This window comes from Oncorhynchus keta, unplaced genomic scaffold, assembly GCF_023373465.1.
Source record: "Oncorhynchus keta strain PuntledgeMale-10-30-2019 unplaced genomic scaffold, Oket_V2 Un_contig_5024_pilon_pilon, whole genome shotgun sequence".
Classification (NCBI taxonomy): domain Eukaryota; kingdom Metazoa; phylum Chordata; class Actinopteri; order Salmoniformes; family Salmonidae; genus Oncorhynchus; species Oncorhynchus keta.
Window position 1 is genome coordinate 75001 of NW_026288080.1, and position 27500 is coordinate 102500.

The 27500-nt window shown below is 51.9% G+C and overlaps 1 protein-coding gene across 1 annotated transcript in view; it reads left to right on the forward strand.

Moving 5' to 3' along the window:
* LOC127925080 (FH1/FH2 domain-containing protein 3-like) overlaps positions 1 to 27500 on the forward strand; it is a 67184-nt gene that overhangs the window by 6498 nt on the left and 33186 nt on the right. Inside the window, exon 2 of the mRNA XM_052509861.1 lies at positions 27363 to 27430. The gene's annotated coding sequence lies outside the window, so the exon portion shown is untranslated. The remainder of the gene's footprint in view (positions 1 to 27362; positions 27431 to 27500) is intronic.

Consider the following 27500-nt stretch of genomic DNA (forward strand, 5'->3'; position numbering starts at 1 on the left):
CCGTGCCTTCACCTAACAGACCTGGCCCAGGTTTGACCTGAGTCAGTGTTTTATGTGTCTCACCCTGTCAGATAACAGGGCCCAGTATTGTTACAATGCTTTCCCCACCATGTGTTTCTAGAGAGCAGGTCACTATGTAATAACATTAACTTAAGCGCTTATCACAAATGGGAAAAGCTGGCAGGACTGACAGAGTTCTTCCTGACGTTGCTGCTCTTGGCGAGGCTCAGAACAGAACAGGCTGCTGTCCAATCAAATTAGCCCAGTTCCACACACCTCCTGAGGGAAAGATGGTATTGGGATGTTTTTTTGGTGGATCTTTTCGTTGATTGGCCAATTGGTTTACTTTAAACCAATCAGGGGGGTTTGTGTTGTTGGTTGTCTTGGTTTCCGTTCCGTTCCAGTCAACTGACACATTGTACTGTAGTTGAATTCAACGCTTTAAGGAGTGGTTGTGTTGCCTTGAAGTTCATCTTGGTATCTCTGGGATCTCTGAGGTTGTAGCTAATCTTAGTAGTTCCAGAGGGTTTGTGTCATCAAAGGTAGCTGTGGGCTGGGTCTGTGGGCTGGGTCTGTGGGCGGAGTCTGTGGGCGGGGTAGCTGTGGGCTGGGTCTCTGGGCTGGGTAGCTGTGGGCTGGGTCTCTGGGCTGGGTAGCTGTGGGCTGGGTAGCTGTGGGCTGGGTAGCTGTGGGCGGGGTAGCTGTGGGCTGGGTAGCTGTGGGCTGGGTAGCTGTGGGCTGGGTAGCTGTGGGCTGGGTAGCTGTGGGCTGGGTAGCTGTGGGCTGGGTAGCTGTGGGCTGGGTAGCTGTGGGCAGGGTCTGTGGGCTGGGTAGCTGTGGGCTGGGTAGCTGTGGGCTGGGTAGCTGTGGGCTGGGTAGCTGTGGGCGGAGTCTGTGGGCGGAGTGTCTGTGGGCGGAGTAGCTATGGGCTCAGTCTGTGGACTGGGTAGCTATGGGCTCGGTCTCTGGGCTCGGTCTGTGGACTGGGTCTGTGGACTGGGTCTCTGGGCTGGGTAGCTGTGGGCTGGGTAGCTGTGGGCTCAGTCTGTGGACTGGGTAGCTGTGGGCTCAGTCTGTGGACTGGGTAGCTGTGGGCTCAGTCTGTGGACTGGGTAGCTGTGGGCTCAGTCTGTGGACTGGGTAGCTGTGGGCTCAGTCTGTGGACTGGGTATACACGTCTATTATCTTCAGTGGGTTAGTGATGATCACAATCAGATGGCATTGTGCTGCTAAGCTGAGTAAAGTAGTGCCAGATGCCTAGCAGCAACAGCGGTAGCAGCCGAATCCTAGCCCTGTGGCCACAGCCATTATCACATTATCTATGAATGCTGAAAGCATTGTACGTCATCATATAGCGTGTCACGGTGCTACCGGGCTGAAAGAACACACTGTACGTCATCATATAGCGTGTCACGGTGCTACCGGGCTGAAAGAACACACTGTACGTCATCATATAGCGTGTCACGGTGCTACCGGGCTGAAAGAACACACTGTACGTCATCATATAGCGTGTCACGGTGCTACCGGGCTGAAAGAACACACTGTACGTCATCATATAGCGTGTCACGGTGCTACCGGGCTGAAAGAACACACTGTACGTCATCATATAGCGTGTCACGGTGCTACCGGGCTGAAAGAACACACTGTACGTCATCATATAGCGTATCACGGTGCTACCGGGCTGAAAGAACACACTGTACGTCATCATATAGCGTGTCACGGTGCTACCGGGCTGAAAGAACACACTGTACGTCATCATATAGCGTGTCACGGTGCTACCGGGCTGAAAGAACACACTGTACGTCATCATATAGCGTGTCACGGTGCTACCGGGCTGAAAGAACACACTGTACGTCATCATATAGCGTGTCACGGTGCTACCGGGCTGAAAGAACACACTGTACGTCATCATATAGCGTGTCACGGTGCTACCGGGCTGAAAGAACACACTGTACGTCATCATATAGCGTGTCACGGTGCTACCGGGCTGAAAGAACACACTGTACGTCATCATATAGCGTGTCACGGTGCTACCGGGCTGAAAGAACACACTGTACGTCATCATATAGCGTGTCACGGTGCTACCGGGCTGAAAGAACACACTGTACGTCATCATATAGCGTGTCACGGTGCTACCGGGCTGAAAGAACACACTGTACGTCATCATATAGCGTGTCACGGTGCTACCGGGCTGAAAGAACACACTGTACGTCATCATATAGCGTATCACGGTGCTACCGGGCTGAAAGAACACACTGTACGTCATCATATAGCGTGTCACGGTGCTACCGGGCTGAAAGAACACACTGTTGGCGAAGAGGGTTTTTGTAGACTAGGGATAACTGTCTCTCGGGGTCTAGACTAGGGAACTGTCTCTCGGGGTCTAGACTAGGGAACTGTCTCTCGGGGTCTAGACTAGGGGAACTGTCTCTCGGGGTCTAGACTAGGGGAACTGTCTCTCGGGGTCTAGACTAGGGGAACTGTCTCTCGGGGTCTAGACTAGGGGAACTGTCTCTCGGGGTCTAGACTAGGGGAACTGTCTCTCGGGGTCTAGACTAGGGGAACTGTCTAGGGGAACTGTCTCTCGGGGTCTAGACTAGGGGAACTGTCTCTCGGGGTCTAGACTAGGGGAACTGTCTCTCGGGGTCTAGACTAGGGGAACTGTCTCTCGGGGTCTAGACTAGGGGAACTGTCTCTCGGGGTCTAGACTAGTGGAACTGTCTCTCGGGGTCTAGACTAGTGGAACTGTCTCTCGGGGTCTAGACTAGTGGAACTGTCTCTCGGGGTCTAGACTAGTGGAACTGTCTCTCGGGGTCTAGACTAGTGGAACTGTCTCTCGGGGTCTAGACTAGTGGAACTGTCTCTCGGGGTCTAGACTAGTGGAACTGTCTCTCGGGGTCTAGACTAGTGGAACTGTCTCTCGGGGTCTAGACTAGTGGAACTGTCTCTCGGGGTCTAGACTAGTGGAACTGTCTCTCGGGGTCTAGACTAGTGGAACTGTCTCTCGGGGTCTAGACTAGTGGAACTGTCTCTCGGGGTCTAGACTAGTGGAACTGTCTCTCGGGGTCTAGACTAGTGGAACTGTCTCTCGGGGTCTAGACTAGTGGAACTGTCTCTCGGGGTCTAGACTAGTGGAACTGTCTCTCGGGGTCTAGACTAGTGGAACTGTCTCTCGGGGTCTAGACTAGTGGAACTGTCTCTCGGGGTCTAGACTAGTGGAACTGTCTCTCGGGGTCTAGACTAGTGGAACTGTCTCTCGGGGTCTAGACTAGTGGAACTGTCTCTCGGGGTCTAGACTAGTGGAACTGTCTCTCGGGGTCTAGACTAGTGGAACTGTCTCTCGGGGTCTAGACTAGGGGAACTGTCTCTCGGGGTCTAGACTAGGGGAACTGTCTCTCGGGGTCTAGACTAGTGGAACTGTCTCTCGGGGTCTAGACTAGGGGAACTGTCTCTCGGGGTCTAGACTAGTGGAACTGTCTCTCGGGGTCTAGACTAGTGGAACTGTCTCTCGGGGTCTAGACTAGGGGAACTGTCTCTCGGGGTCTAGACTAGGGGAACTGTCTCTCGGGGTCTAGACTAGGGAACTGTCTCTCGGGGTCTAGACTAGGGGAACTGTCTCTCGGGGTCTAGACTAGGGGAACTGTCTCTCGGGGTCTAGACTAGGGGAACTGTCTCTCGGGGTCTAGACTAGGGGAACTGTCTCTCGGGGTCTAGACTAGGGGAACTGTCTCTCGGGGTCTAGACTAGGGGAACTGTCTCTCGGGGTCTAGACTAGGGGAACTGTCTCTCGGGGTCTAGACTAGTGGAACTGTCTCTCGGGGTCTAGACTAGTGGAACTGTCTCTCGGGGTCTAGACTAGTGGAACTGTCTCTCGGGGTCTAGACTAGTGGAACTGTCTCTCGGGGTCTAGACTAGTGGAACTGTCTCTCGGGGTCTAGACTAGTGGAACTGTCTCTCGGGGTCTAGACTAGTGGAACTGTCTCTCGGGGTCTAGACTAGTGGAACTGTCTCTCGGGGTCTAGACTAGTGGAACTGTCTCTCGGGGTCTAGACTAGTGGAACTGTCTCTCGGGGTCTAGACTAGTGGAACTGTCTCTCGGGGTCTAGACTAGTGGAACTGTCTCTCGGGGTCTAGACTAGTGGAACTGTCTCTCGGGGTCTAGACTAGTGGAACTGTCTCTCGGGGTCTAGACTAGGGGAACTGTCTCTCGGGGTCTAGACTAGGGGAACTGTCTCTCGGGGTCTAGACTAGTGGAACTGTCTCTCGGGGTCTAGACTAGTGGAACTGTCTCTCGGGGTCTAGACTAGTGGAACTGTCTCTCGGGGTCTAGACTAGTGGAACTGTCTCTCGGGGTCTAGACTAGGGGAACTGTCTCTCGGGGTCTAGACTAGGGGAACTGTCTCTCGGGGTCTAGACTAGGGGAACTGTCTCTCGGGGTCTAGACTAGGGGAACTGTCTCTCGGGGTCTAGACTAGGGGAACTGTCTCTCGGGGTCTAGACTAGGGGAACTGTCTCTCGGGGTCTAGACTAGGGGAACTGTCTCTCGGGGTCTAGACTAGTGGAACTGTCTCTCGGGGTCTAGACTAGTGGAACTGTCTCTCGGGGTCTAGACTAGTGGAACTGTCTCTCGGGGTCTAGACTAGTGGAACTGTCTCTCGGGGTCTAGACTGGGGGAACTGTCTCTCGGGGTCTAGACTGGGGGAACTGTCTCTCGGGGTCTAGACTGTCTCTCGGGGTCTAGGGGGAACTGTCTCTCGGGGTCTAGACTGGGGGAACTGTCTCTCGGGGTCTAGACTGGGGGAACTGTCTCTCGGGGTCTAGACTAGTGGAACTGTCTCTAGGGAACTGGGGTCTAGACTAGGGGAACTGTCTCTCGGGGTCTAGACTAGGGGAACTGTCTCTCGGGGTCTAGACTAGTGGAACTGTCTCTCGGGGTCTAGACTAGTGGAACTGTCTCTCGGGGTCTAGACTAGTGGAACTGTCTCTCGGGGTCTGCAGTGAGTCTGGTATATCGCTAGATGTCATAGTTGAAGTGTGCCTATGATGAAAATTACAGGTCTCATCTTTTAAGTGGGAGAACTTGCACAATTGGTGGCTGACTAAATACTTTTTTTTGCCCACTGTATCACCAGGTAGGTGTTAACGGACTCCTATAACTGTAGACTGGGTAGACTGGGTAGGGCTACGGTATATCACCAGGTAGGTGGTAACAGGCCCCTATAACTGTAGACTGGGTAGACTGGGTAGGGCTACAGTATATCACCAGGTAGGTGGTAACAGGCTCCTATAACTGTAGACTGGGTAGGGCTACGGTATATCACCAGGTAGGTGGTAACAGACTCCTATAACTGTAGACTGGGTAGGGCTACGGTATATCACCAGGTAGGTGGTAACAGGCTCCAGCAGCTTTGAAGGAGTGACTTGCCAAACGATCAGATTTCTTTATCAGTCTGGCCTTCGACAGCTGCTGAACCGAACCTATTTACTGCGTCCCCAATGGCACAACAGTCCCCTTTTGTAGTGCACTACTTTTGATCAGGACCAATAAGGAATAGGGTGCACTACTTTTGACCAGGACCAATAGGGAATAGGGTGCACTACTGTTGACCAGGACCAATAGGGAATAGGGTGCACTACTGTTGACCAGGACCAATAGGGTGCACTACTGTTGACCAGGACCAATAGGGAATAGGGTGCACTACTGTTGACCAGGACCAATAGGGAATAGGGTACCATTTGAGATTCATCCCTTGGCCTCGGTATCGGTCCTCCCAGATTGTGGGAATAATTCAGATTGTTCTGTTCTGCAACATGTTTGGCAGCTCATACAAGAATGCTGTTATTTTTAATGACCCGGGTCTCTGTGTTGTTTTTTGGGCTGTTTCCTTATACGGAGCTTTGTTTTTATGTATTGAGCCTTACCTTGACACGGGTTGTATGTAGTGTATGTACTTTTTTGACCAGAGTCCGTAGTGCGCTATTAAGGGAATAGAGTGCAGTTTGGGAGACTGCCTGGACCACCAGAGTAATGACTTATTTCACATCTGTGATCTTTGACCTTTTAGGTCCTGTCTGCCGCTGCTCTTGCATCGTTAAGTCTACTCCGTCTCAGTGTCTTTAACCTCAGCAGAGGGTCTCCTACCAGCCTTCAGTGTCTTTAACCTCAGCAGAGGGTCTTCTACCAGCCTTCAGTGTCTTTAACCTCAGCAGAGGGTCTTCTACCAGCCTTCAGTGTCTTTAACCTCAGCAGAGGGTCTTCTACCAGCCTTCAGTCTCAGTGTCTTTAACCTCAGCAGAGGGTCTTCTACCAGCCTTCAGTGACTTTAACCTCAGCAGAGGGTCTTCTACCAGCCTTCAGTCTCAGTGACTTTAACCTCAGCAGAGGGTCTCCTACTAGCCTTCAGTCTCAGTGTCTTTAACCTCAGCAGAGGGTCTTCTACCAGCCTTCAGTCTGTGTCTTTAACCTCAGCAGAGGGTCTTCTACCAGCCTTCAGTCTCAGTGTCTTTAACCTCAGCAGAGGGTCTTCTACCAGCCTTCAGTCTCAGTGTCTTTAACCTCAGCAGAGGGTCTTCTACCAGCCTTCAGTCTCAGTGTCTTTAACCTCAGCAGAGGGTCTTCTACCAGCCTTCAGTCTCAGTGACTTTAACCTCAGCAGAGGGTCTTCTACCTGCCTTCAGTCTCAGTGACTTTAACCTCAGCAGAGGGTCTTCTACCAGCCTTCAGTCTCAGTGACTTTAACCTCAGCAGAGGGTCTTCTACCAGCCTTCAGTCTCAGTGACTTTAACCTCAGCAGAGGGTCTTCTACCAGCCTTCAGTCTCAGTGTCTTTAACCTCAGCAGAGGGTCTTCTACCTGCCTTCAGTCTCAAGGACTTTAACCTTAGCAGAGGGTCTTCTACCAGCCTTCAGTCTCAAGGACTTTAACCTTAGCAGAGGGTCTTCTACCAGCCTTCAGTCTCAGTGACTTTAACCTCAGCAGAGGGTCTTCTACCTGCCTTCAGTCTGTGGCTTTAACCTCAGCAGAGGGTCTTCTACCAGCCTTCAGTCTCAGTGTCTTTAACCTCAGCAGAGGGTCTTCTACCAGCCTTCAGTCTGTGTCTTTAACCTCAGCAGAGGGTCTTCTACCAGCCTTCAGTCTCAGTGTCTTTAACCTCAGCAGAGGGTCTTCTACCAGCCTTCAGTCTCAGTGTCTTTAACCTCAGCAGAGGGTCTTCTACCAGCCTTCAGTCTCAGTGTCTTTAACCTCAGCAGAGGGTCTTCTACCAGCCTTCAGTCTGTGTCTTTAACCTCAGCAGAGGGTCTCCTACCAGCCTTCAGTCTCAGTGTCTTTAACCTCAGCAGAGGGTCTTCTACCAGCCTTCAGTCTCAGTGACTTTATCCTCAGCAGAGGGTCTTCTACCAGCCTTCAGTCTCAGTGTCTTTAACCTCAGCAGAGGGTCTTCTACCAGCCTTCAGTCTCAGTGACTTTAACCTCAGCAGAGGGTCTTCTACCAGCCTTCAGTCTCAGTGTCTTTAACCTCAGCAGAGGGTCTTCTACCAGCCTTCAGTCTCAGTGACTTTAACCTCAGCAGAGGGTCTCCTACCAGCCTTCAGTCTCAGTGTCTTTAACCTCAGCAGAGGGTCTTCTACCAGCCTTCAGTCTCAGTGTCTTTAACCTCAGCAGAGGGTCTCCTACCAGCCTCTCTCCCTCTCTCTTTGTGTAGGAACATGCAGAGTGTCCAGACCTGGGTTTAAAAACGATTTTGAAATCATTTAAAATGCAGTATATGTGCTTGATTGAGCTTGCCTGACTTAATAATAGTCAATAAAATAGTCCCAAAACTGGGGGTTAGAGCCACCGCTCTGAAGAGACTGACTGGGGGTTAGATCCACCTCTCTGAAGAGACTGACTGGGGGTTAGAGCCACCGCTCTGAAGAGACTGACTGGGGGTTAGATACACCGCTCTGGAGAGACTGACTGGGGGTTAGATCCACCGCTCTGAAGAGACTGACTGGGGGTTAGATACACCGCTCTGGAGAGACTGACTGGGGGTTAGATACACCGCTCTGGAGAGACTGACTGGGGGTTAGATACACCGCTCTGGAGAGACTGACTGGGGGTTAGAGACACCGCTCTGGAGAGACTGACTGGGGGTTAGAGACACCGCTCTGGAGAGACTGACTGGGGGTTAGAGACACCGCTCTGAAGAGACTGACTGGGGGTTAGAGACACCGCTCTGAAGAGACTGACTGGGGGTTAGAGACACCGCTCTGAAGAGACTGACTGGGGGTTAGAGACACCGCTCTGAAGAGACTGACTGGGGGTTAGAGACACCGCTCTGAAGAGACTGACTGGGGGTTAGAGACACCGCTCTGAAGAGACTGACTGGGGGTTAGAGACACCGCTCTGAAGAGACTGACTGGGGGTTAGAGACACCGCTCTGAAGAGACTGACTGGGGGTTAGAGACACCGCTCTGAAGAGACTGACTGGGGTTAGAGACACCGCTCTGAAGAGACTGACTGGGGGTTAGAGACACCGCTCTGAAGAGACTGACTGGGGTTAGAGACACCGCTCTGAAGAGACTGACTGGGGGTTAGAGACACCGCTCTGAAGAGACTGACTGGGGGTTAGAGACACCGCTCTGGAGAGACTGACTGGGGGTTAGATCAACCAAATATATTAGCCACAGACAACCCTCCCTGACACCAGAATGAATGTCTCTCTCTTGGCTATTAGTACCTGCCTTCACCCTCTCCTCCTCCCCTCCCTTCCCCCTCCTCTCCTGTTAGAAGCCCTCTCCTCCTCCTATTAGTACCTGCCTTCACCCTCTCCTCCTCCCCTCCCTTCCCCCTCCTCTCCTGTTAGAAGCCCTCTCCTCCTCCTATTAGTACCTGCCTTCACCCTCTCCTCCTCCCCTCCCTTCCCCCTCCTCTCCTGTTAGAAGCCCTCTCCTCCTCCTATTAGTACCTGCCTTCACCCTCTCCTCCTCCCGGGCCCCTCTGGGCTCATATCACCCTGACTAAACTCATTGTGTCTGACTCTAGGAATGTGCTGATCCTCTAGAGACTCTGCTCACAAGTGTTATCTTTCTCTCTCTCTCTATCTTGCTCTGATCTGACCTCGCTCTTTTCTGACCATGGTTCCGTCAGGGGAATGAGAAGGTAGCAGGATGGTTCTGTCAGGGGAATGAGAAGGTAGCAGGATGGTGGTTCCGCCAGGGGAATGAGAAGGTAGCAGGATGGTGGTTCCGTCAGGGGAATGAGAAGGTAGCAGGATGGTGGTTCCGTCAGGGGAATGAGAAGGTAGCGGGATGGTGGTTCCGCCAGGGGAATGAGAAGGTAGCAGGATGGTGGTTCCGTCAGGGGAATGAGAAGGTAGCGGGATGGTGGTTCAGGGGAATGAGAAGGTAGCGGGATGGTGGGGAATGAGAAGGTAGAAGGATGGTGGTTCCGTCAGGGGAATGAGAAGGTAGAAGGATGGTGGTTCCGTCAGGGAATGAGAAGGTAGCAGGATGGTGGTTCTGTCAGGGGAATGAGAAGGTAGCAGGATGGTGGTTCCGTCAGGGGAATGAGAAGGTAGCAGGATGGTGGTTCCGTCAGGGGAATGAGAAGGTAGCAGGATGGTGGTTCCGTCAGGGGAATGAGAAGGTAGCAGGATGGTGGTTCTGTCAGGGGAATGAGAAGGTAGCAGGATGGTGGTTCCGTCAGGGGAATGAGAAGGTAGCAGGATGGTGGTTCTGTCAGGGGAATGAGAAGGTAGCAGGATGGTGGTTCTGTCAGGGGAATGAGAAGGTAGCAGGATGGTGGTTCTGTCAGGGGAATGAGAAGGTAGCAGGATGGTGGTTCTGTCAGGGGAATGAGAAGGTAGCAGGATGGTGGTTCTGTCAGGGGAATGAGAAGGTAGCAGGATGGTGGTTCCATCAGGGGAATGAGAAGGTAGCAGGATGGTTCCGTCAGGGGAATGAGAAGGTAGCAGGATGGTGGTTCCGTCAAGGGAATGAGAAGGTAGCAGGATGGTGGTTCCGTCAGGGGAATGAGAAGGTAGCAGGATGGTGGTTCTGTCAGGGGAATGAGAAGGTAGCAGGATGGTGGTTCTGTCAGAGGAATGAGAAGGTAGCAGGATGGTGGTTCTGTCAGGGGAATGAGAAGGTAGCAGGATGGTTCCGTCAGGGGAATGAGAAGGTAGCAGGATGGTTCCGTCAGGGAATGAGAAGGTAGCAGGATGGTTCCACCAGGGGAATGAGAAGGTAGCAGGATGGTTCCACCAGGGGAATGAGAAGGTAGCAGGATGGTTGGTTCAGGCCAGGGGAATGAGAAGGTAGCAGGATGGTTCCGTCAGGGGAATGAGAAGGTAGCAGGATGGTTCCGTCAGGGAATGAGAAGGTAGCAGGAAGGGGAATGAGAAGGTAGCAGGATGGTTCCGTCAGGGGAATGAGAAGGTAGCAGGATGGTTCCGTCAGGGAATGAGAAGGTAGCAGGATGGTTCCGTCAGGGGAATGAGAAGGTAGCAGGATGGTTCCGTCAGGGGAATGAGAAGGTAGCAGGATGGTGGTTCCGTCAGGGGAATGAGAAGGTAGCAGGATGGTGGTTCCGTCAGGGGAATGAGAAGGTAGCAGGATGGTTCCGTCAGGGGAATGAGAAGGTAGCAGGATGGTTCCGTCAGGGGAATGAGAAGGTAGCAGGATGGTGGTTCCGCCAGGGGAATGAGAAGGTAGCAGGATGGTTCCGTCAGGGGAATGAGAAGGTAGCAGGATGGTTCCGTCAGGGGAATGAGAAGGTAGCAGGATGGTGGTTCCGTCAGGGGAATGAGAAGGTAGCAGGATGGTGGTTCCGTCAGGGGAATGAGAAGGTAGCAGGATGGTGGTTCCGTCAGGGGAATGAGAAGGTAGCAGGATGGTGGTTCCGTCAGGGGAATGAGAAGGTAGCAGGATGGTGGTTCCGCCAGGGGAATGAGAAGGTAGCAGGATGGTGGTTCCGTCAGGGAATGAGAAGGTAGCAGGATGGTGGTTCCGTCAGGGGAATGAGAAGGTAGCGGGATGGTGGTTCCGTCAGGGGAATGAGAAGGTAGCGGGATGGTGGTTCCGTCAGGGGAATGAGAAGGTAGCGGGATGGTGGTTCTGTCAGGGGAATGAGAAGGTAGCGGGATGGTGGTTCCGTCAGGGGAATGAGAAGGTAGCGGGATGGTGGTTCCGTCAGGGGAATGAGAAGGTAGCGGGATGGTGGTTCCGTCAGGGGAATGAGAAGGTAGCGGGATGGTGGTTCCGTCAGGGAATGAGAAGGTAGCGGGATGGTGGTTCCGTCAGGGGAATGAGAAGGTAGCGGGATGGTGGTTCTGTCAGGGGAATGAGAAGGTAGCGGGATGGTGGTTCCGTCAGGGGAATGAGAAGGTAGCGGGATGGTGGTTCCGTCAGGGAATGAGAAGGTAGCAGGATGGTTCTGTCAGGGGAATGAGAAGGTAGCAGGATGGTGGTTCCGTCAGGGGAATGAGAAGGTAGCAGGATGGTGGTTCCGCCAGGGGAATGAGAAGGTAGCAGGATGGTGGTTCCGTCAGGGGAATGAGAAGGTAGCAGGATGGTGGTTCCGTCAGGGGAATGAGAAGGTAGCAGGATGGTGGTTCCGTCAGGGGAATGAGAAGGTAGCAGGATGGTGGTTCCGCCAGGGGAATGAGAAGGTAGCAGGATGGTGGTTCCACCAGGGGAATGAGAAGGTAGCGGGATGGTGGTTCCGTCAGGGGAATGAGAAGGTAGCAGGATGGTGGTTCCGTCAGGGGAATGAGAAGGTAGCAGGATGGTGGTTCCGTCAGGGGAATGAGAAGGTAGCGGGATGGTGGTTCCGTCAGGGGAATGAGAAGGTAGCAGGATGATGGTTCCGTCAGGATGGTGGTTCCGGGATGGTGGTTCCGTCAGGGGAATGAGAAGGTAGCAGGATGGTGGTTCCGTCAGGGGAATGAGAAGGTAGCAGGATGGTGGTTCCGTCAGGGGAATGAGAAGGTAGCGGGATGGTGGTTCCGTCAGGGGAATGAGAAGGTAGCAGGATGGTTCCGTCAGGGGAATGAGAAGGTAGCAGGATGGTGGTTCCGTCAGGGGAATGAGAAGGTAGCAGGATGGTGGTTCCGTCAGGGGAATGAGAAGGTAGCAGGATGGTGGTTCCGTCAGGGGAATGAGAAGGTAGCAGGATGGTGGTTCCGCCAGGGGAATGAGAAGGTAGCAGGATGGTGGTTCCGTCAGGGGAATGAGAAGGTAGCAGGATGGTGGTTCCGTCAGGGGAATGAGAAGGTAGCGGGATGGTGGTTCCGTCAGGGGAATGAGAAGGTAGCGGGATGGTGGTTCCGTCAGGGGAATGAGAAGGTAGCGGGATGGTGGTTCCGTCAGGGGAATGAGAAGGTAGCGGGATGGTGGTTCCGTCAGGGGAATGAGAAGGTAGCGGGATGGTGGTTCCGTCAGGGGAATGAGAAGGTAGCAGGATGGTGGTTCCGCCAGGGGAATGAGAAGGTAGCGGGATGGTGGTTCCGTCAGGGGAATGAGAAGGTAGCGGGATGGTGGTTCCGTCAGGGGAATGAGAAGGTAGCGGGATGGTGGTTCCGTCAGGGGAATGAGAAGGTAGCGGGATGGTGGTTCCGTCAGGGGAATGAGAAGGTAGCGGGATGGTGGTTCCGTCAGGGGAATGAGAAGGTAGCGGGATGGTGGTTCCGTCAGGGGAATGAGAAGGTAGCGGGATGGTGGTTCCGTCAGGGGAATGAGAAGGTAGCAGGATGGTTCTGTCAGGGGAATGAGAAGGTAGCAGGATGGTGGTTCCGTCAGGGGAATGAGAAGGTAGCAGGATGGTGGTTCCGCCAGGGGAATGAGAAGGTAGCAGGATGGTGGTTCCGTCAGGGGAATGAGAAGGTAGCAGGATGGTGGTTCCGTCAGGGGAATGAGAAGGTAGCAGGATGGTGGTTCCGCCAGGGGAATGAGAAGGTAGCAGGATGGTGGTTCCACCAGGGGAATGAGAAGGTAGCGGGATGGTGGTTCCGTCAGGGGAATGAGAAGGTAGCAGGATGGTGGATCCGTCAGGGAATGAGAAGGTAGCAGGATGGTGGTTCCGTCAGGGGAATGAGAAGGTAGCGGGATGGTGGTTCCGTCAGGGGAATGAGAAGGTAGCAGGATGATGGTTCCGTCAGGATGGCGGTTCGGGATGGTGGTTCCGTCAGGGGAATGAGAAGGTAGCAGGATGGTGGTTCCGTCAGGGGAATGAGAAGGTAGCAGGATGGTGGTTCCGTCAGGGGAATGAGAAGGTAGCGGGATGGTGGTTCCGTCAGGGGAATGAGAAGGTAGCAGGATGGTTCCGTCAGGGGAATGAGAAGGTAGCAGGATGGTGGTTCCGTCAGGGGAATGAGAAGGTAGCAGGATGGTGGTTCCGCCAGGGGAATGAGAAGGTAGCAGGATGGTGGTTCCGTCAGGGAATGAGAAGGTAGCAGGATGGTGGTTCCGCCAGGGGAATGAGAAGGTAGCAGGATGGTGGTTCCGTCAGGGGAATGAGAAGGTAGCAGGATGGTGGTTCCGTCAGGGGAATGAGAAGGTAGCGGGATGGTGGTTCCGTCAGGGGAATGAGAAGGTAGCAGGATGATGGTTCCGTCAGGGGAATGAGAAGGTAGCAGGATGGTGGTTCCGTCAGGGGAATGAGAAGGTAGCAGGATGGTGGTTCCGTCAGGGGAATGAGAAGGTAGCAGGATGGTGGTTCCGTCAGGGGAATGAGAAGGTAGCAGGATGGTGGTTCCACCAGGGGAATGAGAAGGTAGCGGGATGGTGGTTCCGTCAGGGGAATGAGAAGGTAGCAGGATGGTGGTTCCGTCAGGGGAATGAGAAGGTAGCAGGATGGTGGTTCCGTCAGGGGAATGAGAAGGTAGCGGGATGGTGGTTCCGTCAGGGGAATGAGAAGGTAGCAGGATGGTGGTTCCGTCAGGATGGTGGTTCCGGGATGGTGGTTCCGTCAGGGGAATGAGAAGGTAGCAGGATGGTGGTTCCGTCAGGGGAATGAGAAGGTAGCAGGATGGTGGTTCCGTCAGGGGAATGAGAAGGTAGCAGGATGGTGGTTCTGTCAGGGGAATGAGAAGGTAGCAGGATGGTGGTTCTGTCAGGGGAATGAGAAGGTAGCAGGATGGTGGTTCCGTCAGGGGAATGAGAAGGTAGCAGGATATGGATAATGTAGTAGATTATAGATGTCCTGTCTGTGTCTGATGTCCTAGCTGTAATGTCTGTGGTTAATATAGTATATTGGACTCCTGAGACATGTATCTGATGCCCACATGCGTAAAGGAAAAAGCCCAGGGCACAGAAATGAGAAAAGGCCGAGCTGAAAATAGTTGGTCCTCATCCGTGTGTCAGACTCTTTATTTATAAACTCTGACTTGGGAAAAGATTTCTACTGCTGATCGCCAGTCCCAAATGGAAACCTATTGCCTATATAGTGTATAGTGGCCCATAGGGCTCTGGTCAATAGTAGTGCACTATATAGGGAATAGGATTCCATAGGGCTCTGGTCAATAGTAGTGCACTATATAGGGAATAGGGTTCCATAGGGCTCTGGTCAATAGTAGTCAATAGAGGACTTGGCATGGCTGTTATCATATTATATAATATTAGACTGATGTAATCGCATCACAGGGCCTGTGAAGAGGACTTGGCATCGCTGTTATCATATTATAATATTAGACTGATGTAATCAATCAATGTGTATTCATATAAAGTGATGTCACAAAGTGCTGAACAGAAACCCAGTCTAAAACCTCAAACAGCAATACAGATGTAGAACCATTTCCCACCAGTCTCTCTTGTTATTGTATTGAGTACTGTAGCCTACTGCTGGGTCAGCCACTGTCACATGACGAGGCCAGTCCACTGTCACATGACGAGGCCAGTCCACTGTAGCCTACTGCTGGGTCAGCCACTGTCACATGACGAGGCCAGTCCACTGTCACATGACGAGGCCAGTCCACTGTAGCCTACTGCTGGGTCAGCCACTGTCACATGACGAGGCCAGTCCAATGTCACATGACGAGGCCAGTAGAGAGCGCTCCACTGTCACATGACGAGGCCAGTAGAGAGCGGTCCACTGTCGCATGACGAGGCCAGTAGAGAGCGCTCCACTGTCACATGACGAGGCCAGTAGAGAGCGCTCCACTGTCGCATGACGAGGCCAGTAGAGAGCATGATGCCAGTAGAGAGCGCTCCACTGTCGCACGACGAGGCCAGTAGAGAGCGCTCCACTGTCGCACGACGAGGCCAGTAGAGAGCGCTCCACTGTCGCACGACGAGGCCAGTAGAGAGCGCTCCACTGTCGCACGACGAGGCCAGTAGAGAGCGCTCCACTGTCGCACGACGAGGCCAGTAGAGAGCGCTCCACTGTCGCACGACGAGGCCAGTAGAGAGCGCTCCACTGTCGCACGACGAGGCCAGTAGAGAGCGCTCCACTGTCGCACGACGAGGCCAGTAGAGAGCGCTCCACTGTCACATGACGAGGCCAGTAGAGAGCGCTCCACTGTCACATGACGAGGCCAGTAGAGAGCATGATGCCAGTAGAGAGCGGTCCACTGTCACGTGACGAGGCCAGTAGAGAGCGCTCCACTGTCGCGTGACGAGGCCAGTAGAGAGCGCTCCACTGTTACGTGACGAGGCCAGTAGAGAGCGGTCCACTGTCACGTGACGAGGCCAGTAGAGAGCGCTCCACTGTCGCGTGACGAGGCCAGTAGAGAGCGCTCCACTGTCACATGACGAGGCCAGTAGAGAGCGCTCCACTGTCACATGACGAGGCCAGTAGAGAGCATGATGCCAGTAGAGAGCGCTCCACTGTCGCATGACGAGGCCAGTAGAGAGCGCTCCACTGTCGCATGACGAGGCCAGTAGAGAGCGCTCCACTGTCGCATGACGAGGCCAGTAGAGAGCGCTCCACTGTCGCATGACGAGGCCAGTAGAGAGCGCTCCACTGTCACATGACGAGGCCAGTAGAGAGCGCTCCACTGTCGCATGACGAGGCCAGTAGAGAGCGCTCCACTGTCGCATGACGAGGCCAGTAGAGAGCGCTCCACTGTCGCATGACGAGGCCAGTAGAGAGCGCTCCACTGTCGCATGACGAGGCCAGTAGAGAGCGCTCCACTGTCGCATGACGAGGCCAGTAGAGAGCGCTCCACTGTCACATGACGAGGCCAGTAGAGAGCATGATGCCAGTAGAGAGCGCTCCACTGTCACATGACGAGGCCAGTAGAGAGCGCTCCACTGTCACATGACGAGGCCAGTAGAGAGCGCTCCACTGTCGCATGACGAGGCCAGTAGAGAGCGGTCCACTGTCACGTGACGAGGCCAGTAGAGAGCGGTCCACTGTCACGTGACGAGGCCAGTAGAGAGCGGTCCACTGTCACATGACGAGGCCAGTAGAGCGCTCCACTGTCGCATGACGAGGCCAGTAGAGAGCGCTCCACTGTCACATGACGAGGCCAGTAGAGAGCGCTCCACTGTCACATGACGAGGCCAGTAGAGAGCGCTCCACTGTCACATGACGAGGCCAGTAGAGAGCGCTCCACTGTCACATGACGAGGCCAGTAGAGAGCGCTCCACTGTCACATGACGAGGCCAGTAGAGAGCGCTCCACTGTCACATGACGAGGCCAGTAGAGAGCGCTCCACTGTCACATGACGAGGCCAGTAGAGAGCGCTCCACTGTCACATGACGAGGCCAGTAGAGAGCGCTCCACTGTCACATGACGAGGCCAGTAGAGAGCGCTCCACTGTCACATGACGAGGCCAGTAGAGAGCGCTCCACTGTCACATGACGAGGCCAGTAGAGAGCGGTCCACTGTCACATGACGAGGCCAGTCCACTGTCACATGACGAGGCCAGCTTGATGTACAGGACACCCCCTGGACAGGACACTGATGTACCAGGACACCCCCTGGACAGGACACTGATGTAGCAGGACACCCCCTGGACAGGACACTGATGTAGCAGGACACCCCTGGACAGGACACTGATGTAGCAGGACACCCCTGGACAGGACACTGATGTAGCAGGACACCCCTGGACAGGACACTGATGTACCAGGACACCCCCTGGACGGGACACTGATGTACCAGGACACCCCTGGACGGGACACTGATGTAGCAGGACACCCCTGGACGGGACACTGATGTAGCAGGACACCCCTGGACGGGACACTGATGTAGCAGGACACCCCTGGACGGGACACTGATGTAGCAGGACACCCCTGGACGGGACACTGATGTAGCAGGACACCCCTGGACGGGACACTGATGTAGCAGGACACCCCTGGACGGGACACTGATGTACCAGGACACCCCTGGACGGGACACTGATGTACCAGGACACCCCTGGACGGGACACTGATGTACCAGGACACCCCTGGACGGGACACTGATGTAGCAGGACACCCCTGGACGGGACACTGATGTAGCAGGACACCCCCTGGACGGGACACTGATGTAGCAGGACACCCCTGGACGGGACACTGATGTAGCAGGACACACCCTGGACGGGACACTGATGTAGCAGGACACACCCTGGACGGGACACTGATGTAGCAGGACACACCCTGGACGGGACACTGATGTAGCAGGACACACCCTGGACGGGACACTGATGTAGCAGGACACACCCTGGACGGGACACTGATGTAGCAGGACACCCCTGGACGGGACACTGATGTAGCAGGACACCCCTGGACGGGACACTGATGTAGCAGGACACCCCTGGACGGGACACTGATGTAGCAGGACACCCCTGGACGGGACACTGATGTAGCAGGACACCCCTGGACGGGACACTGATGTAGCAGGACACCCCTGGACGGGACACTGATGTAGCAGGACACCCCTGGACGGGACACTGATGTAGCAGGACACCCCTGGACGGGACACTGATGTACCAGGACACCCCTGGACGGGACACTGATTTAGCAGGACACCCCCTGGACGGGACACTGATGTAGCAGGACACCCCCTGGACGGGACACTGATGTAGCAGGACACCCCCTGGACAGGACACTGATGTAGCAGGACACCCCCTGGACAGGACACTGATGTAGCAGGACACCCCCTGGACAGGACACTGATGTAGCAGGACACCCCCTGGACAGGACACTGATGTACCAGGACACCCCCTGGACAGGACACTAGTCTGTCAAGTGTGTTGTTGAGTACATATCCAGCTGGTCTGTTTATTAATCTACATTCTAGGCCTTTCTTCCTCTTTTCTAAATGGTGTCTATTTGTGTTCGGAGCATCCTGCCTGCTGCTCTACTGATAACAGTGTGTGTGTGTGTGTGTGTGTGTGTGTGTGTGTGTGTGTGTGTGTGTGTGTGTGTGCTTGTATCTTTTAGTTTTGTGCTTGTGTGTGGTTGATTAGTCTCCTTCCCAACATCCGTCTTCTCCTCTTAGAGTCTAGTGTTGTCTTCTATACAGAGCAGCTCTCTGTGATATAGTGTCTGTCAGATATATAGTATAGCAGCTCTCTGTGATATAGTGTCTGTCAGATATATAGTATAGCAGCTCTCTGTGATATAGTGTCTGTCAGATATATAGTATAGCAGCTCTCTGTGATATAGTGTCTGTCAGATATATAGTATAGCAGCTCTCTGTGATATAGTGTCTGTCAGATATATAGTATAGCAGCTCTCTGTGATATAGTGTCTGTCAGATATATAGTATAGCAGCTCTCTGTGATATGGTGTCTGTCAGATATATAGTATAGCAGCTCTCTGTGATATAGTGTCTGTCAGATATATAGTATAGCAGCTCTCTGTGATATGGTGTCTGTCAGATATATAGTATAGCAGCTCTCTGTGATATAGTGTCTGTCAGATATAGCATCTCTCTGTGATATGGTGTCTGTCAGATATATAGTATAGCAGCTCTCTGTGATATAGTGTCTGTCAGATATATAGTATAGCAGCTCTCTGTGATATGGTGTCTGTCAGATATATAGTATAGCAGCTCTCTGTGATATAGTGTCTGTCAGATATATAGTATAGCAGCTCTCTGTGATATAGTGTCTGACAGATATATAGTATAGCAGCTCTCTGTGATATAGTGTCTGATATGGTGTCTGTCAGATATATATATAGCAGCTCTCTGTGATATGGTGTCTGTCAGATATATAGTATAGCAGCTCTCTGTGATATGGTGTCTGTCAGATATATAGTATAGCAGCTCTCTGTGATATAGTGTCTGTCAGATATATAGTATAGCAGCTCTCTGTGATATGGTGTCTGTCAGATATATAGTATAGCAGCTCTCTGTGATATGGTGTCTGTCAGATATATAGTATAGCAGCTCTCTGTGATATGGTGTCTGTCAGATATATAGTATAGCAGCTCTCTGTGATATAGTGTCTGTCAGATATATAGTATAGCAGCTCTCTGTGATATGGTGTCTGTCAGATATATAGAATAGCAGCTCTCTGTGATATAGTGTCTGTCAGATATAGCAGCTCTCTGTGATATGGTGTCTGTCAGATATATAGTATAGCAGCTCTCTGTGATATAGTGTCTGTCAGATATATAGTATAGCAGCTCTCTGTGATATAGTGTCTGTCAGATATATAGTATAGCAGCTCTGTGATATAGTGTCTGTCAGATATAGCAGCTCTCTGTGATATAATGTCTGTCAGATATATAGTATAGCAGCTCTCTGTGATATAGTGTCTGTCAGATATATAGTATAGCAGCTCTCTGTGATATAGTGTCTGTCAGATATAGCAGCTCTGTGATATAATGTCTGTCAGATATATAGTATAGCAGCTCTCTGTGATATAGTGTCTGTCAGATATATAGTATAGCAGCTCTCTGTGATATAGTGTCTGTCAGATATATAGTATAGCAGCTCTCTGTGATATGGTGTCTGTCAGATATATAGTATAGCAGCTCTCTGTGATATGGTGTCTGTCAGATATATAGTATAGCAGCTCTCTGTGATATAGTGTCTGTCAGATATATAGTATAGCAGCTCTCTGTGATATAGTGTCTGTCAGATATATAGAATAGCAGCTCTCTGATATAGTGTCTGTCAGATATATAGAATAGCAGCTCTCTGTGATATAGTGTCTGTCAGATATATAGAATAGCAGCTCTCTGTGATATGGTGTCTGTCAGATATATAGTATAGCAGCTCTCTGTGATATGGTGTCTGTCAGATATATAGTATAGCAGCTCTCTGTGATATGGTGTCTGTCAGATATATAGAATAGCAGCTCTCTGTGATATAGTGTCTGTCAGATATATAGTATAGCAGCTCTCTGTGATATGGTGTCTGTCATATATAGCAGCTCTCTGTGATATGGTGTCTGTCAGATATATAGAATAGCAGCTCTCTGTGATATAGTGTCTGTCAGATATATAGAATAGCAGCTCTCTGTGATATGGTGTCTGTCAGATATATAGTATAGCAGCTCTCTGTGATATAGTGTCTGTCAGATATATAGTATAGCAGCTCTCTGTGATATAGTGTCTGTCAGATATATAGTATAGCAGCTCTCTCACGTTCTCATTTACAACTGCGACCCTGACCAAGATAAAGCTAAGCAGTTCGACACAAACAACAACACAGAGTTACGCACTGAGCAAACTATAAACAAGCCAATAACACAAACGAGTCAATGACACAGTAGAGAAAAGAAAGTCTCTATACAGTGTGTGCAAAAGGCATGAGGAGGTAAAGGCAATAAATAGGCCATAGGAGCGAATAATTACAATTTAACAGATTAACACTGGTGTGATAGAGGAGCAGATGATGTAGAGATACTGGTGTGCAAAAGAGCAGAACAGTAAATAAAAACAGTATGGGGATGAGGTAGGTAGATTGGGTGGGCTATTTTACAGATGGACTATCAGAATCATAAAACACGGGACGCGATGTTACTGTCCATCGTGCCAATAGATGGTATGCACTCACATGAGAGATGTACTATGTACAGCTGCAGCAGAGAACTGGAAGGAAAGGAGGCCAAATGAGGTGTCTACATCTGCCTGACAACAGAACTCTGTTTCCCGTGTCAGTCCTCTACTCTGCCTGACAACAGAACTCTGTTTCCCGTGTCAGTCCTCTACTCTGCCTGACAACAGAACCCTGTTTCCCCGTGTCAGTCCTCTACATCTGCCTGACAACAGAACTCTGTTTCCCCGTGTCAGTCCTCTACTCTGCCTGACAACAGAACTCTGTTTCCCGTGTCAGTCCTCTACATCTGCCTGACAATAGAACTCTGTTTCCCGTGTCAGTCCTCTACATCTGACTACATTTACATTTACATTTAAGTCATTTAGCAGACGCTCTTATCCAGAGCGACTTACAAATTGGTGCAAACACCTATGACACCCAGTGGAACAGCCACTTGCATCTAAATCTTGTTGGGGGGGTGAGAAGGATTACTTACCCTTACTTACCCTATCCTAGGTATTCCTTGAAGAGGTGGGGTTTCAGGTGTCTCCGGAAGGTGGTGATTGACTCCGCTGTCCTGGCGTCGTGAGGGAGTTTGTTCCACCATTGGGGGCCAGAGCAGCGAACAGTTTTGACTGGGCTGAGCGGGAACTGTACTTCCTCAGTGGTAGGGAGGCGAGCAGGCCAGAGGTGGATGAACGCAGTGCCCTTGTTTGGGTGTAGGGCCTGATCAGAGCCTGGAGGTACTGAGGTGCCGTTCCCCTCACAGCTCCGTAGGCGAGCACCATGGTCTTGTAGCGGATGCGAGCTTCAACTGGAAGCCAGTGGAGAGAGCGGAGGAGCGGGGTGACGTGAGAGAACTTGGGAAGGTTGAACACCAGACGGGCTGCGGCGTTCTGGATGAGTTGTAGGGGTTTAATGGCACAGGCAGGGAGCCCAGCCAACAGCGAGTTGCAGTAATCAAGACGGGAGATGACAAGTGCCTGGATTAGGACCTGCGCCGCTTCCTGTGTGAGGCAGGGTCGTACTCTGCGGATGTTGTAGAGCATGAACCTACAGGAACGGGACACCGCCTTGATGTTAGTTGAGAACGTCAGGGTGTTGTCCAGGATCACGCCAAGGTTCTTAGCGCTCTGGGAGGAGGACACAATGGAGTTGTCAACCGTGATGGCGAGATCATGGAACGGGCAGTCCTTCCCCGGGAGGAAGAGGAGCTCCGTCTTGCTGAGGTTCAGCTTGAGGTGGTGATCCGTCATCCACACTGATATGTCTGCCAGACATGTAGAGATGCGATTCGCCACCTGGTCATCAGAAGGGGGAAAGGAGAAGATTAATTGTGTGTCGTCTGCATAGCACTGATAGGAGAGACCATGTGAGGTTATGACAGAGCCAAGTGACTTGGTGTATAGCGAGAATAAGAGAGGGCCTAGAACAGAGCCCTGGGGGACACCAGTGGTGAGAGCGCGTGGTGAGGAGACAGATTCTCGCCACGCCACCTGGTAGGAGCGACCTGTCAGGTAGGACGCAATCCAAGCGTGGGCCGCGCCGGAGATGCCCAACTCGGAGAGGGTGGAGAGGAGGATCTGATGGTTCACAGTATCGAAGGCAGCCGATAGGTCTAGAAGGATGAGAGCAGAGGAGAGAGAGTTAGCTTTAGCAGTGCGGAGCGCCTCCGTGATACAGAGAAGAGCAGTCTCAGTTGAATGACTAGTCTTGAAACCTGACTGATTTGGATCAAGAAGGTCATTCTGAGAGAGATAGCGGTAGAGCTGGCCAAGGACGGCACGCTCAAGAGTTTTGGAGAGAAAAGAGAGAAGGGATACTGGTCTGTAGTTGTTGACATCGGAGGGATCGAGTGTAGGTTTTTTCAGAAGGGGTGCAACTCTCGCTCTCTTGAAGACGGGAGGGACGTAGCCAGCGGTCAGGGATGAGTTGATGAGCGAGGTGAGGTAAGGGAGAAGGTCTCCGGAAATGGTCTGGAGAAGAGAGGAGGGGATAGGGTCAAGCGGGCAGGTTGTTGGGCGGCCGGCCGTCACAAGACGCGAGATTTCATCTGGAGAGAGAGGGGAGAAAGAGGTCAGAGCATAGGGTAGGGCAGTGTGAGCAGAACCAGCGGTGTCGTTTGACTTAGCAAACGAGGATCGGATGTCATCGACCTTCTTTTCAAAATGGTTGACGAAGTCATCTGCAGAGAGGGAGGAGGGGGGATTCAGGAGGGAGGAGAAGGTGGCAAAGAGCTTCCTAGGGTTAGAGGCAGATGCTTGGAATTTGGAATGGTAGAAAGTGGCTTTAGCAGCAGAGACAGAGGAGGAAAATGTAGAGAGGAGGGAGTGAAAGGATGCCAGGTCCGCAGGGAGGCGAAGTTTTCCTCCATTTCCGCTCGGCTGCCCGGAGCCCTGTTCTGTGAGCTCGCAATGAGTCGTCGAGCCACGGAGCGGGAGGGGAGGACCGAGCCGGCCTGGAGGATAGGGGACATAGAGAGTCAAAGGATGCAGTAAGGGAGGAGAGGAGGGTTGAGGAGGCAGAATCAGGAGATAGGTTGGAGAAAGTTTGAGGAGAGGGAAGAGATGATAGGATGGAAGAGGAGAGAGTAGCGGGGGAGAGAGAGCGAAGGTTGGGACGGCGCGATACCATCCGAGTAGGGGCAGTGTGGGAAGTGTTGGATGAGAGCGAGAGGGAAAAGGATACAAGGTAGTGGTCGGAGACTTGGAGGGGAGTTGCAATGAGGTTAGTGGAAGAACAGCATCTAGTAAAGATGAGGTCAAGCGTATTGCCTGCCTTGTGAGTAGGGGGAAGGTGAGAGGGTGAGGTCAAAAGAGGAGAGGAGTGGAAAGAAGGAGGCAGAGAGGAATGAGTCAAAGGTAGACGTGGGGAGGTTAAAGTCGCCCAGAACTGTGAGAGGTGAGCCGTCCTCAGGAAAGGAGCTTATCAAGGCATCAAGCTCATTGATGAACTCTCCGAGGGAACCTGGAGGGCGATAAATGATAAGGATGTTAAGCTTGAAAGGGCTGGTAACTGTGACAGCATGGAATTCAAAGGAGGCAATAGACAGATGGGTAAGGGGAGAAAGAGAGAAAGACCACTTGGGAGAGATGAGGATCCCGGTGCCACCACCCCGCTGACCAGAAGCTCTCGGGGTGTGCGAGAACACGTGGGCGGACGAGGAGAGAGCAGTAGGAGTACAGTGTTATCTGTGGTGATCCATGTTTCCGTCAGTGCCAAGAAGTCAAGGGACTGGAGGGAGGCATAGGCTGAGATGAACTCTGCCTTGTTGGCCGCAGATCGGCAGTTCCAGAGGCTACCGGAGACCTGGAACTCCACGTGGGTCGTACGCGCTGGGACCACCAGATTAGGGTGGTCGCGGCCACGCGGTGTGGAGCGTTTGTATGGTCTGTGCAGAGAGGAGAGAACAGGGATAGACAGACACATAGTTGACAGGCTACAGAAAAGGCTACGCTAATGCAAGGAAATTGAATGACAAGTGGACTACACGTCTCGAATGTTCAGAAAGTTAAGCTTACGTAGCAAGAATCTTATTGACTAAAATGATTAAAATGATACAGTACTGCTAAAGTAGGCTAGCTGGCAGTAGCTGCGTTGTTGGCACTACACTAATCAAGTCGTTCCGTTGAGTGTAATAATTTCTACAGTGCTGCTATTCGGGGGCTAGCTGGCTAGCTAGCAGTGTTGTTACGTTACGTTGAGTTAAAAGAACGACAATAGCTGGCTAGCTAACCTAGGAAATCGGTCTAGACTACACAATTATCTTTGAAACAAAGACGGCTATGTAGCTAGCTATGTAGCTAGCTACGATCAACAAATCAAACCGTTGTACTGTAATGAAATGAAAATGTGATACTCCCTGACCGGTGATTGAATTCGAATCAGTAAACGTGTGGTGACGTTGGCTAGCTGTTAGCTGTTAGCTGTTGGCTAGCTAGCAGAGTCTCCTACGTTAAGGACGACAAATAGCTGGCTAGCGAACCTCAGTGAATTAAGATAATCACTCCAAGGCTACACACACTAAACTACACAATTATCTTGGAAACAAAGACAGCTATGTAGCTAGCTAACACTGAACTAATCAAGTCCTACAGTTGAGTGAGTAGCACTACAGTGATGCTAATCTGTGTGCGTTAGCTAGCGTTGCTAGCTCCTGGGCGAAAAGCAGTGAAGGCTACGTTAGGGCGACGAAATACGAAATACGATAATTATGCAATTATCTCTGATAGAAGGACGGCTCTGTAGCTAGCTAAGAAGAATTGCTAAGATTATGTAGCTAGCTAACAGTAAACTAATCAAGTCGTACAGTTGAGTGAATAGCACTACAGTGATGCTAATCTGTGTGCGTTAGCTAGCGTTAGCTAGCTCCTGGGCGAATAGCAGTGAAGGCTACGTTAGGGCGACGAAATACGATAATTATGCAATTATCTCTGATACAAGGACGGCTATGTAGCTAGCTAAGAAGAATTGCTAAGGTTAGACAAATCAACCGTTGTACTATAATGAAATGTAATGAAAAAGTTATACAAAGTTATACAACCTGCAGAGCGAAGTGCGAATGCGACCGCTCGCTCCAACCGGAACCGAACAACAGAAATCTGTTTCCCGTGTCAGTCCTCTACATCTGCCTGACAACAGAACTCTGTTTCCCGTGTCAGTCCTCTACTCTGTCTGACAACAGAGAACTCTGTTTCCCGTGTCAGTCCTCTACTCTGCCTGACAACAGAACTCTGTTTCCCGTGTCAGTCCTCTACTCTGCCTGACAACAGAACCCTGTTTCCCGTGTCAGTCCTCTACTCTGCCTGACAACAGAACTCTGTTTCCCGTGTCAGTCCTCTACATCTGCCTGACAACAGAACCCTGTTTCCCGTGTCAGTCCTCTACATCTGCCTGACAACAGAACTCTGTTTCCCGTGTCAGTCCTCTACTCTGTTTCCCCGTGTCAGTCCTCTACATCTGCCTGACAACAGATCCCTGTTTCCCGTGTCAGTCCTCTACATCTGCCTGACAACAGAACTCTGTTTCCCGTGTCAGTCCTCTACATCTGCCTGACAACAGAACTCTGTTTCCCGTGTCAGTCCTCTACATCTGCCTGACAACAGAACTCTGTTTCCCGTGTCAGTCCTCTACTCTGCCTGACAACAGAACTCTGTTTCCCGTGTCAGTCCTCTACTCTGCCTGACAACAGAACTCTGTTTCCCGTGTCAGTCCTCTACTCTGCCTGACAACAGAACTCTGTTTCCCGTGTCAGTCCTCTACATCTGCCTGACAACAGAACCCTGTTTCCCGTGTCAGTCCTCTACTCTGCCTGACAACAGAACTCTGTTTCCCGTGTCAGTCCTCTACATCTGCCTGACAACAGAACTCTGTTTCCCGTGTCAGTCCTCTACATCTGCCTGACAACAGAACTCTGTTTCCCGTGTCAGTCCTCTACATCTGCCTGACAACAGAACCCTGTTTCCCCGTGTCAGTCCTCTACATCTGCCTGACAACAGAACTCTGTTTCCCGTGTCAGTCCTCTACATCTGCCTGACAACAGAACTCTGTTTCCCGTGTCAGTCCTCTACTCTGCCTGACAACAGAACTCTGTTTCCCGTGTCAGTCCTCTACTCTGTCTGACAACAGAACTCTGTTTCCCGTGTCAGTCCTCTACATCTGCCTGACAACAGAACTCTGTTTCCCGTGTCAGTCATCTACTCTGCCTGACAACAGAACTCTGTTTCCCGTGTCAGTCCTCTACTCTGCCTGACAACAGAACTCTGTTTCCCGTGTCAGTCCTCTACATCTGCCTGACAACAGAACTCTGTTTCCCGTGTCAGTCCTCTACTCTGTTTCCCGTTTCAGTCCTCTACATCTGCCTGACAACAGAACTCTGTTTCCCGTGTCAGTCATCTACTCTGCCTGACAACAGAACTCTGTTTCCGTGTCAGTCCTCTACTCTGCCTGACAACAGAACTCTGTTTCCCGTGTCAGTCCTCTACATCTGCCTGACAACAGAACTCTGTTTCCCGTGTCAGTCCTCTACTCTGTTTCCCGTTTCAGTCCTCTACATCTGCCTGACAACAGAACTCTGTTTCCCGTGTCAGTCCTCTACTCTGCCTGACAACAGAACTCTGTTTCCCGTGTCAGTCCTCTACTCTGCCTGACAACAGAACTCTGTTTCCCGTGTCAGTCCTCTACTCTGCCTGACAACAGAACTCTGTTTCCCGTGTCAGTCCTCTACATCTGCCTGACAACAGAACTCTGTTTCCCGTGTCAGTCCTCTACATCTGCCTGACAACAGAACTCTGACCCCTTAGAGGAAGAAACAGGAAATGTCCATGTTCCGTTCTGGAAAACCCCACTGGGGGGGGTAACCAATTACCTTTTTTAATCTGATTTATTCTCACTATGATTTGATTGTCTACTTTCCCCGGGCCGTGTGGGGACGTTATTGTTAACCTCATCTCTTTGATCTCTTTCAGAGAAGCTGTACAACTCTCATGGACCTGAGCTCCGGAGGTCCCTGTTCTCCCTCAAGCAGCTCTTCGAGGTAAAGACCAGCGTATTATCTCTGGGCAGAGGCCAGCGTATTATCTCTGGGCAGGGGCCAGCGTATTATC